Genomic DNA, 11,606 nt, shown 5'->3' on the forward strand with positions numbered 1-11,606 from the left:
TTTAGAATGGAGTTCCACTCTTTATTATAGGTTAACATCCAGAAGGTAATACACATCTGCTCTGCATGACAAGCTAGCAGGACTGAATAGCTAACGCTACAGGTGTCCGTGTAGCAACACAACAAGCAAGGTGAATTATGGTCCACAATATGGTGTCACCACAATATGCATATTTTACTAATCACCAGTGGCGGCCGGCCCATAGGGGCGCTAGGAGCGCCGCCCCCCCTCTTCCCATATTAAAAATTAAAAATATTTAAAAAAAAAAATTTTAATAAACAAGGTCAATATTATATAATTGGTATCAGTAAAATGTATAATCTATAATAAAATATCGTTTAAAATTGTGTTACGATGTCTAAAGTTACTGATAAGTCACATGTTTCCTGCGCTATGCACAGCGCCCAGACGAGAGTGCAGCCGAAGCCAACTGTTGCTATCTGTAAACTATGCCGCCAAAACATAATTTCAGCCAATCAGCGTTGTCAAATCTGATGGTCACAGGGCGCCTACGTCAGCGCCCGGTGCAGTCTATGAGTTGTTTGTTTGGACTCGTATCCACGGAGACAAAGCAGGAAGCTGTCATTCACTCTGGAAGCTATCATTAGCAGCTAATGAAAACTCCGTTTTTGACAAAAAATTGAATTATGGATTATCAATACTTTTTCAAAGTGACAGACACATTGGATTAACCTACGGATTAACCTTTAGCCGTGTTTTTCTCGTTTTTGATCAGAATAACAGCAAAAGGTGAGCATATCTCTGTGTTTTGCTACCTAAAGCTACGTTGTATGATGTCTGTATTTGCTTCCCTTGTCGCGAGTTCTGACCGCTCAGTGATGATACTTATATTTCTAGAATCTGTAGAATCTCAGCTTGTTAGCTAAACTTGTTTGTGCAGATACGATAGGTATATCGATTGATTTATACCTAGAGTGTGTTAGCATTTTTTCGCTCAGGGCTCATTTAGACGCTTCTTGTGAGACTTGTGTTTTGTTTCGGTAAACATGGTTCATATCATCAGTTAGCTGAGTTTCTTCCCGTTAAATGAGTAGGACACATGAATAGTTTATTACATTTTAAGAAGCCCTGAGACACAGTTTCGTGAGAAAAAACGGGGGGGGGGGGGGGGGGGGGGGGGGGGGGGGGGGGGAAGCCCCTTAACATGTTAAATGGGAATTAAATCATTTTAAGTAATTTTGAGTGTTCCCAAAGCCCCGGTGTTCTGCAGTTTGTGCAGCCTGCTGTACTGTTGCACAGTTTATACTCTAGAAACTATGTCCAGGACAAGGTGTTTGGAAGTTCTGGAAGATTCATAGCTAACCACACTGAAGATTATGGAGGTATTGATCAGTCTTCTCATATATTTAAGCGTCTGTCTGTCTGTCTGTCTGTCTGTCTGTCTGTCTGTCTGTCTGTCTGTCTGTCTGAATTATTTTGGTTTCAATTGTGTGTGTGTGTGTGAGCAGGCTCGGATTGGCCATCGGGAGATTCGGGACTTTTCCAGGTGGGCCGCTGCCGTTGGTGGGCCCCTGGCTCTGGCATAGGTGGGCCGTGGACTTTCACAGCGCCGCTGCGCCGGTACCTGCATCCAGCGACGCTGTGAAAGTCCACCGCCGTTGCGAGGCTCCGGCTATAACAGTCCACTACCGCCTGAGGTCCAAAAATGTTATTTAAAAAAGAATAATAATAATCTCCCGTTCATCGCGTCCATTCGCGATCCACCTATTGTTACAATTGTTGTTATATGTTTCCACACGGACCCTGTTGAGGGGAACACACACCGGAGCAGGCATGCGGATGAAGCCAGGGTGTAAATGTTATGCTACGTTCTATGTAAAAGTTTAATAAAGTGTAAGCAGTTAAAAGTGCTTCAACCGTCCATTCTTGTAATACAAATTGAGAATGAAACACCTATCACATCTCTGCCCCACACTTTGAGAAACGCTGCCCTAATGTCATCATATGCAACATCTTCATATCCTCTGTGTAACAGCATATTATCAGGGGCCATAAGAGGGGTTCTCTTTGTTTCCACACTAAGTGAATAGGCTCCTATGGTTCAACCACATGGTGGCTTACCAAAACAGTGGTTGTGTTGGCATTTCCACAGGAAGATGATTCATAAACGACTATGGGAATGCCAGAGTAAACATTGTTGGAGAAGGGCTGAGCTTCTTTGCCACGAACAGTTCAAAGACATGAAAACATTTGTGGTTTTTCTGAGCATGTTTGAGGTACTACATTGGTTTCAACTTCATGCACTTTTTTGAAGATGAGTGAAATAATTACTAGGGGTTCAAACTCTGTTTTGTTGTTCGGAAACCCAAGGAAAAATACTTTAATGGGGCCTTAAGCTGATGTGTACCCCTGGTGAAAGATCATAGCTGTCGTTTGGTCAACTTCTTTCCAAGCGGATGAACTTGGCGGGGTTTGACTGTGAGCGTGGGAGCTCTTCTGTCCCTGGCGGCTTGATGCTGTATGTGGCCAAAAGAACAAGCGGTGGGAAAAGCAGTGAAGATATTTTACTGCTGTAGCAGCACAGGTGCAGTCATCCAATCGGTGACTCACACCGCTGGCTCTGCATCTTTCCACAAGAGCCATAAAAGTGAGGGGCCTGTAAAGACTTTCACATTGAGCAGCAGAGCTGTAAATGCACTCCCACTATTTGCAGCTCCTGAGTCACAGCAGAAAGCACCAGCAGACTCATCTCTTCCCTCTCCCATTGTCTCTTTTGGCAGTGGCGGTCAGCTATTGCCCATTCATGGTCAGGCTGAATGCTAAGCATTCAGTCTGCAAACCTCCCTGGACTGCTGAATGTTGCCAAGTTATACGTGTAAACACGAATTGGCAAAGATATCTGGGAGAAGAGAAGGGGCAAAACTCCTGGGTTGTTTGTTTTCATTTCTCCTCAAAATGCTATAACTTTGTGGGGACAGCAGAGTCAACATGGTCCCCATGGTTCTCATGAAACAAAACCTAAGAGATTATAAATGTGTATATATTTCAGTCGACATTTAAAATCTTTTGATGAACTAGATAGAAATGTATTCTATCCTAAGCATGGGACTATTACTATTATCTCCTAAACTTCAAGATTAATACTAGTCCAAATTGACCTTGAAGTTTGTTCTGGAGATGGTCGTAAAAATATTTACCAATCACATGAATTCTTTAGAAAAAAAACAAAAACAAAATACATGCATTAGCCTGTTTTTCTATAAAATAAAAAATACTAACATAAATATTTATCCCTTGTGTAAATGCACATATGCTTTATGATGGCAAAGAAAGTATTTTTGAGAAAATAGTGGTATTACTTAAAAAATTATTCACACACACCTAATTGGACATCCTCTGGTGAGGTTCATGCTGATAGTATTCTGACAGATGTCATTTTTCCTTTCACGATAAAAGGATGGACGGGTAGGTTCTAAATTGTTACAAAATCCAAATCAACAAATCAATTATTTTACCTTGTTTTGCAATATGTTTTCAACGCTGGTGCTTTCCTGCCAAGCAAATGTGTTTTGCATCAGTAGCTGGGTACAGGTCAGTTATTCCAATTGTCTCAAAAAGTCTTAAAATATAAGTTAAAGAGAACACATTTGCAACATTAGGGATGCCTCAATGTAACATAGTACAAGTAAAGTAAAAGGCACTATGTATATTTCAGCTGGTCATTTTTGCTGGGCTGTTTTTTGCCAGAAGTAACGCTACTATGAAATTAAAACAGTGACTGAGTGGCGGAGTTATTATCAATGTATCTTACGTTAAACTAAGTTAAAGTGTGTCATCTTTTGCTTTGGGTAGATTTAATTTGGTGTGCAATAACATAACTATGAACTGAATACAGAAACTCTGAGAAGGCACAACAGTGCCAAAATTATTATCAACTCAACTAACTGAAAGCCGAAAGCAAGACAGCCAAGCTAAAGTTGTTAGCGGCCGTAATATTACGGTTTTTAACCTTAAACAGCCCTTGATAATTGCACACGTTTCTTTGTGTTGAGAACAAAAAACAGTTTTCATATTTCTACACAGTTTTAGGTAAAGTTGGTAGCCATACAGCCTATTAGCAATTTTAACTTAGTAGTGTTGTTGCATCAGCTGACGGGTGGCTGGTCTCAGACGATCTTGCAGGTGAAGATGCTGGATGTGGAGGTCCTGGGCTCCCTCTAAACCTGTGACATCTGTGGCATTGTGCTGTGTGATAAAACTGAACATTTTAGAGTGGCCTTTTACTGTGAGCAGCCTAAGGCACACCTGTGTAACAATCATGCTGTCTGATCAGCATCTTGATATGCCACACCTGTGAGGTGGGATGGATTATCTCGGCAAAGGAGAAGTGCTCACTTACACAGATTTAGACACATTTCTGAACAATATCTCAGAGAAGTAATGTTACGGTGTGTGAAGCAGGCAGGACCCAAATACAGATTAAAGTGAAAATTCCTTTATTTCAAGGCTAGGTGATAAACAAAGACAAAACAGAACACTCACCGACGAATTAGTCATGACACAAGACGAACCGACACTGAACACAGGCAGAGACAAGACTAAATACCGGGAGGGGTAATCACAAGACGAGACACAGCCGGGCAGGGGAGGAGAAACACAAGGGCCACAGGTGAAAACAATCAGACACTAAACTAGGGCCACCAGGGTGGGTTGAGGGGGTCAGGAGGACGGGTTTGGGCTGACAACCCAGGAGCACCGCGGAGGACCCGGAAGGGATCTCGGGCGGACGGCCCGGGGGCAAGGCAGAAGCCGAGAAGGGGGACTCGGGCGGACGGCCCGGGGGCAAGACAGAGTCCAAGGTGGGGGTTATGGAGGGGCGAAGGCCACCGCGGGCGAACTCAGGGGGCCGAGCATGAGGGCGAGGACTGCGGCCGGAAAAGTCAGGGGGCCGAGCATGAGGGCAAGGACCGCGGCCGGGAAAGTCAGGGGGCCGGGATCGAGGGTCAAGACTGCGGCTCTTAGAGGGCCGGGCTCTCAGAGGGCCGGGCTCGAGGGCGAAGACCAGACAGCTCCGGAGGCCGGGCAGGAAGGCGCTGACGGGACAGCGCCGGAGGCGGGGCAGGACCCGGTGTCGGAGCTGGTGGGACAGGCCTCGGCAGGATCCCCCACGGAAGAGGACCAGGACACGGGATTGGCAGGACCCCCGGCAGGAGAGCAGTCGGCGGGGCCGCCAACGGCACAGGACATAGGATTGGCAGGACCCCCGGCAGGAGAGTAGACGGCGGGACCTCCAACGAGACAGGACAAAGGGTTGGCAGGACCCCCGGCAGGAGAGTAGTCGGCGGGGCCTCCAACAGCACAGGACAAAGGGTTGGCAGGACCCCCGGCAGGAGAGTAGTCGGCGGGACCTCCAACGAGACAGGACAAGGAGCTGGCAGGACCCCTGGCAGGAGAGTAGACGGCGGGACCTCCAAGGGGACAGGACAAAGGGTTGGCAGGACCCCCGGCAGGAGAGTAGTCGGCGGGACCTCCAACGAGACAGGACAAAGGGTTGGCAGGACCCCCGGCAGGAGAGTAGTCGGCGGGACCTCCAACGGGACAGGACATGGAGTTGGCAGGACCCCCGGCAGAGGAGTAGTCGACGGGGCCTCCAACGGGACAGGACATGGAGTTGGCAGGACCCCCAGCGGAACCTCAAACGGACCAGGACATTGGGTAGGGACTTGAGACGTGACTCGAGAGGGGACTCGAGAGGAGACTCGAGAGGAGACTCGAGAGGGGAACCAAGGGGGAACTCAAGAGGGGACTCGAGAGGAGACTCGAGAGGGGACTCGAGAGGAGACTCGAGAGGGGAACTAGAGAGGGGACTAGAGGAGAGACTAGAGGAGGGACTAGGGGAGGGACTAGGGGAGGAACTAGGGGAGGAACTAGGGAAGGGAACTCGAGAGGGGACTCGCGAGGGGAACTAGAGAGGGGACTAGAGGAGGGACTAGAGGAGGGACTAGAGAGGGAACTGGAGAGGGAACTGGAGAGGGGACTTGAGAGGGAACTCGAGAGGGAACTGGAGATGGGACTAGAGAAGTGACCTGAGGAGGGACTAGGGAAGGGACTAGAGAAGCAAACTCGAAAGGGGACTCGAGAGGGGACTCGAGAGGGGACTCGAGAGGGAACTGGAGAGGGGACTCGAGAGGGGACTCGAGATGGGACTCGAGAGGGGACTCGAGATGGGACTGTGGCCGCTGGGGCCAGAGCTGGGTCTGGAACCATGGCTGCGGGGACCGGAATTGAAGCCAGAATCATGGCTGTAAGGTCCGGTTCTGGAGCCGGAAACATGGCTGTAAGGTCCGGTTCTGGAGCCGGAAACATGGCTGTAAGGTCCGGTTCTGGAGCCGGAAACATGGCTGGTCGGGCTGCTAGCCTGGCCTTGCGACGACTCCTCTTAGCAGCCGCCTGAATACTCCGTGGACCTCCATAAGCCAGACGAGTTCCGGAATACAACTCCTGGACAGGAGCAGGAACTGGGGCAGAAGCACGGGTTGACTGTAGGCGGAACCCACCAAGGCGTATGGTGCCAGGTTGGGAATTGGGAGACATGGAGTTAGCATGCCTGGGGCTAGCAGGCCGGGAATCACATGTTTCAAGGAAGTCCAACATCCAGTCAGGTAAGAACTCCACAAAACATCGTTTCTCTGCTGCCAACCGGTGCGCCTCTACCAGATTGGCCCTCTTCTGCCGAACACTGGACGCTCCCTTCCACCAATCGAAGCAGCAAGCCAGATAGAAGGTAAAATGCTGTAATTCTACCTCCCATGGATCATCTGCTGGGTCCATTTGTTAGGTCGGTTCGTAATATTACGGTGTGTGAAGCAGGCAGGACCCAAATGCAGATCAAAGTGACAATTCCTTTATTTCAAGGCTAGGTGATAAACAAAGACAAAACAGAACACTCACCAACAAACTAGTCATGACACGAACCGACACTGAACACAGGAAGAGACAAGACTAAATACCGGGAGGGGTAATCACAAGACGAGACACAGCCGGGCAGGGGAGGAGAAACACAAGGGCCACAGGTGAAAACAATCAGACACTAGACACACCAGGGAAACTAACGACGGGAGGAAAAACACAGGGAAAAGGACCAGACAATATAACAAGAGGAAAACATGACAGGGAGAACAGCAAAACACGACATAGAAAACGTGACATAACACAATAATCGTAACAAGTAGGCCTTTAGTGTACATAGAAAAAGTCTTAGATCTTTGATACAGCTCATGAAAAATGGGAGCAAAGTGTTGCGTTTATATTATGGTAAACAAATGAAAATAATTATTTGTCCCAAAGAACGTTTTTTTCTTTTTTAACCAAAATTAACTTTATTCTATTGTCATGTTGTAGGCTTAGCTTTGAAACAGAAAATATATCCATTTACATATATTCAGAACATTCCCTTCTGTCTCAATTGGGATATTTCCCTATAAACTTCGACCGTGTATTGTCTCAAATCGCACACGGCTGCCGTGTGCTCCTTGACAGTGCTAGCTAGCTTGGAACGAATGTTTGAGATAAAACATCATTACAGACTGCTCAGTTACAGTACAGTAGAGCTGCACTTTGGTGAAATCATATTGCGGTTATTGTGGACAATAAGAGCTTGCGATGTAATTCACAAATAAATGGTATCATGCTAAACTTGCTAAATTATGCAACGAAAATACTGATATTTTTCAAATGTACATTTCTCAAGTCATGCTGTCCAATCAAACTTAAATGATCATAATAATATTCATAATACACCCATATAATGTGCATTATTCCTAACTGCATTGTGTTTATCTCACTGGTCACCGGCTTCAGCTTCAATCTCAGGATCCATGTATCTGTGATCCTCTCCAGAATGGAAGTAGTCATCACATACAGAGCATCAACTAGTTCCTGAACAGTGTCCTTCACATGCTGATATCCAAGAGAGGGAGTTACACAGTCACAAGATGGAGGAATAGAAAGCAGTATTCAATGTTTACTTCAGATTAGCTCCACATCAGAAATGAGCATGCTTGTCATATGTCTATCTCCATAGAGGCTGAATCATCATGTTAATCACATAGCTATCCAACCCTGTCTCCTAAAAATTACGTTCCTAGAGAACTAAACTGCATTCTCAATTACGTTTAGCTAGAAACGTATTTTCTCCTACGTTACGTTCGTTATGAACGTATCTCAAATACGTTTATTTTCTACATATCTTCTAGAAGCATATTTTCTCCCACGTTACGTTACTTATGAACGTATCTTAAATACGTTTATTTTCTACATATCTTTGCCATTTATTGTCTTGCTTATAATAATGATAACAGTCATTTATAAATATAATTTTAGAGCACACATTTGAAATCGAGAATTGGGCTCGATATGGTTGAATTAAAATCAGTAGGCGAGGCTGTAATTTCGCCAGCTGTTACTCTCATGAGCGAGGCAGAAAATAATAGTTTTAACATGACAAAAAGCTGCTGTGTCGTTTATTGAACCTCAAACATTAAAACACATTCAGAGTTACGTGTTTCTGTACTTCCTCTAAGAAGAAAGGACAGTAACAGAAGATCTCTGTGGCTTCAGGCTTGATCGCCGTTCAAATGACAGCGTTGGTTCTCATTCATAACACTCCGTTCGATGTCTCACTATGGGATGCGCCTCATCGCGGAGCAAACAGAAGCATCAATCTCATTACGCCAATCCTGATTGGCTGGTGATCTTGACGTCAGCGTCAGGTAATTCACCCCCTATAAGTAGCTTGCGCCACGACGCATGCGTCATTCAAACACCTCTTCTCGCTTCAGAGCACATCTCTATTGTAGCCGGACAAGCTTAACGGTCCACAGACTGAACCCAAATATAACCATTTCGGTCGACAGGGCGCTCGCCGGCTACTCCTTCTGCTTCGCAAGAAGACGGTAATACTAATGCCAGTTAGTATTAAAATTGACCTCGCCGTTTCTTTCCCCGGAAAGTAAGGTAAGTTTTTGATTTTTCTCAAGCTAGCTACGCACCTGTTGCTAGCTAGCTTCCCCTTACTACCGACACCACGGTAGCGAGGACGCTTTTCTATTTCTCTCTCACGGAGGAGAAAAGGATTAGAAGTATATTGACACACCAGTCAATATTCTTTGAGAACAAAGGACCCACACCGTCCCTTTTTCTCCAGATTAAGGACGGGTTGGTAACACTTTTTCTCTCAACAACGTACCTGTTACGAGCGGGTCCTCTCCATGCCACGAGGCGAACAAGATGGACGCCTCTCCCCCTCACACCAGAGGAGTCAGGGACTCGGAGGCTCGGTCATGCGGCTGCGGGTTGAAGATAGCAGGCACAGACTCACACCAGGTCTGCTCGTCCTGCCTCGGGCTGGAACACGCCCAGGAGGCTATCGACAACCCCGGCTCGTGCAGGCATTGTGCCCTTTTCACCCGAAAGAGCCTCCACCGACGGCTAGCACACCAAGCTAGCTTGTTGGAACAGGACTCCCTCATGTCCACTGATTCGCCGTTTGGCAATCAAGACACAGGGGCGTCCGCCGCAGAGACTGAGCCCCTCACTGTGTCGGTCTGGGGCTCACTAACAGCGGCAGCTGCGGAACCGGGATCCCACGCCGTGTCAGGCCGGGACCCGGTGGCGGCAAGAGACGCGGGAACGGAGCCCCACGCCTCACCAGGCGGGAGCTCCCGGCGAGACCTCACCATGGTCTCGCCCGCAGAGGCTCGGCCTGCTCCGCATACCGCCGATGGAACTGCTGGTGGCAGCCCACCTCCTACCGAGGATGGGCCCGTCACCAAGCAGGAACCCCACGCTGCCAGCGAAGGTGGACCGTTTCCAGTCGACCATGACTGAACGGTCCTACAGAGCCGCAGCGTTGTCCGCCAGGGCTCTGAACGTTTCCTCACTGCTAACCGCATACCAAGCGGAGCTCTGTGAGGATATGTTGAGTAATCCTGGAACGGCCGTTCTGGATGAGTTGGCCGCGGTCACAGACATTTGTCTCCGTGTCCAACGCTGCGTCGTCTAGGCCACGGGCAAAACAATGGGAATCATGGTGGTGCAGGAAAGAGCTAGATGGCTCAACCTCACCAACCTCCCAGACTGGGAAAAGGAGGATGTGCTTGACATGCCCATCGTTCCCGAGGGGATTTTCGGCTCCGCTCTTGCCTCCATGCAGAGGAGATGCGAGTCGAAAAAGAAGGAGGACGAGGCCCTCCACCTTTGCCTCCCTCGAAGGGCCTTCGCAGCGGCTGGGCCCTTCGTCCAAGCTGCTCCGAACCCTGCTCGGTTCAAAATACCGAAAACGCAGAGGTCGCAGTCCGCCACGAGTCCCTAGCCCAGGGAGGGGACGAGGGCGAGCTGGCCTAGAAAATCTCCGGTTCCGGCTGCAGCCCAGGCGCAGCCAACCCAGAATTTCGGCCAGCAGTCGAGGAAGAAGAAGCGAGCGGCGTGACAGCCCCTCCTTCTCCCCTCTGTGACAGAGCTGGAAGTCTACGGTTCCCCAGCTCTAAATGTGTTCCCGCCGCCTCGAGAGATGCCTCAACACCATCCTCAAATCCGCGTAAACACATGTCACACACTTATTGATTTTTCTGTCATAAAACATTTTTCGCTGATGCATCCAGGCTTCGAGCCAAGGGCGCAGCTCGAAAAAATGAAAAGAAAAACAATAAAAACAATAAACAGTCCGTCAACTGTTCCCCTTCTGAGAGCAGCTACGGCCTCTCTCAAAGGGCGGACAATTGACGGGTCTGTGAAGGCACCACCGTCACGCGCATGCGCAGTGCCGGCTGGGGCTGTAAAGGCACCACCGTCACGCGCATGCGCAGTGCCGGCTGGGGTCGTGAAGGCACCACCGTCACGCACAAGCGCAGTGCCGGCTGGAGCTGTAAAGGCACCACCGTCACGCACATGCGCAGTGCCGGCTGGGGTCGTGAAGGCACCACCGTCACGCACAAGCGCATTGCCGGCTGGAGCTGTAAAGGCACCACCGTCACGCGCATGCGCAGTGCCGGCTGGGGTCGTGAGGGCACCACCGTCACGCGCATGCGCAGTGCCGGCTGGGGTCGTGAGGGCACCACCGTCACGCGCATGCGCAGTGCCGGCTGGAGCTGTAAAGGCACCACCGTCACGTGCATGCGCAGTGCCGGCTGGAGCTGTAAAGGCACCACCGTCACGCGCATGCGCAGTGCCGGCTGGTGTTGTGAAGGCTCCACCGTCACGCGCATGCCCAGTGCCGGCTGGAGCCGTAAGGGCACCACCGCATGCGCTGTGTCGGTGGGGATTGTCGAAATGGGGCACCACAGTGCTCAGACACTGGAGGGCCCCATAACACAACAAATAGAGACTCAGAGGGGAAGAGACGTGACATCTCAGCTGGCTCTAAGGAGCATACAGCGGGAGATGCTCACGACATCTGCTTGGGTTTCTCAAGACAGTTACACGGAGCTACAGACTCCAAGTCACCGTCACCCCCCCTCGCTTCTCGGGCATTCTGCATTCGCAGGCCCGAGGAGAGTCAGCCCATATTCTGGAGAGAGAGATTCTCTCACTCCTAGAAAAGAGGGCTATATCTATTGTACCTGCCGAGCAGAGTCAGGGCGGCTTCT

This window comes from Gymnodraco acuticeps, unplaced genomic scaffold, assembly GCF_902827175.1.
Source record: "Gymnodraco acuticeps unplaced genomic scaffold, fGymAcu1.1, whole genome shotgun sequence".
Classification (NCBI taxonomy): Eukaryota; Metazoa; Chordata; class Actinopteri; order Perciformes; family Bathydraconidae; genus Gymnodraco; species Gymnodraco acuticeps.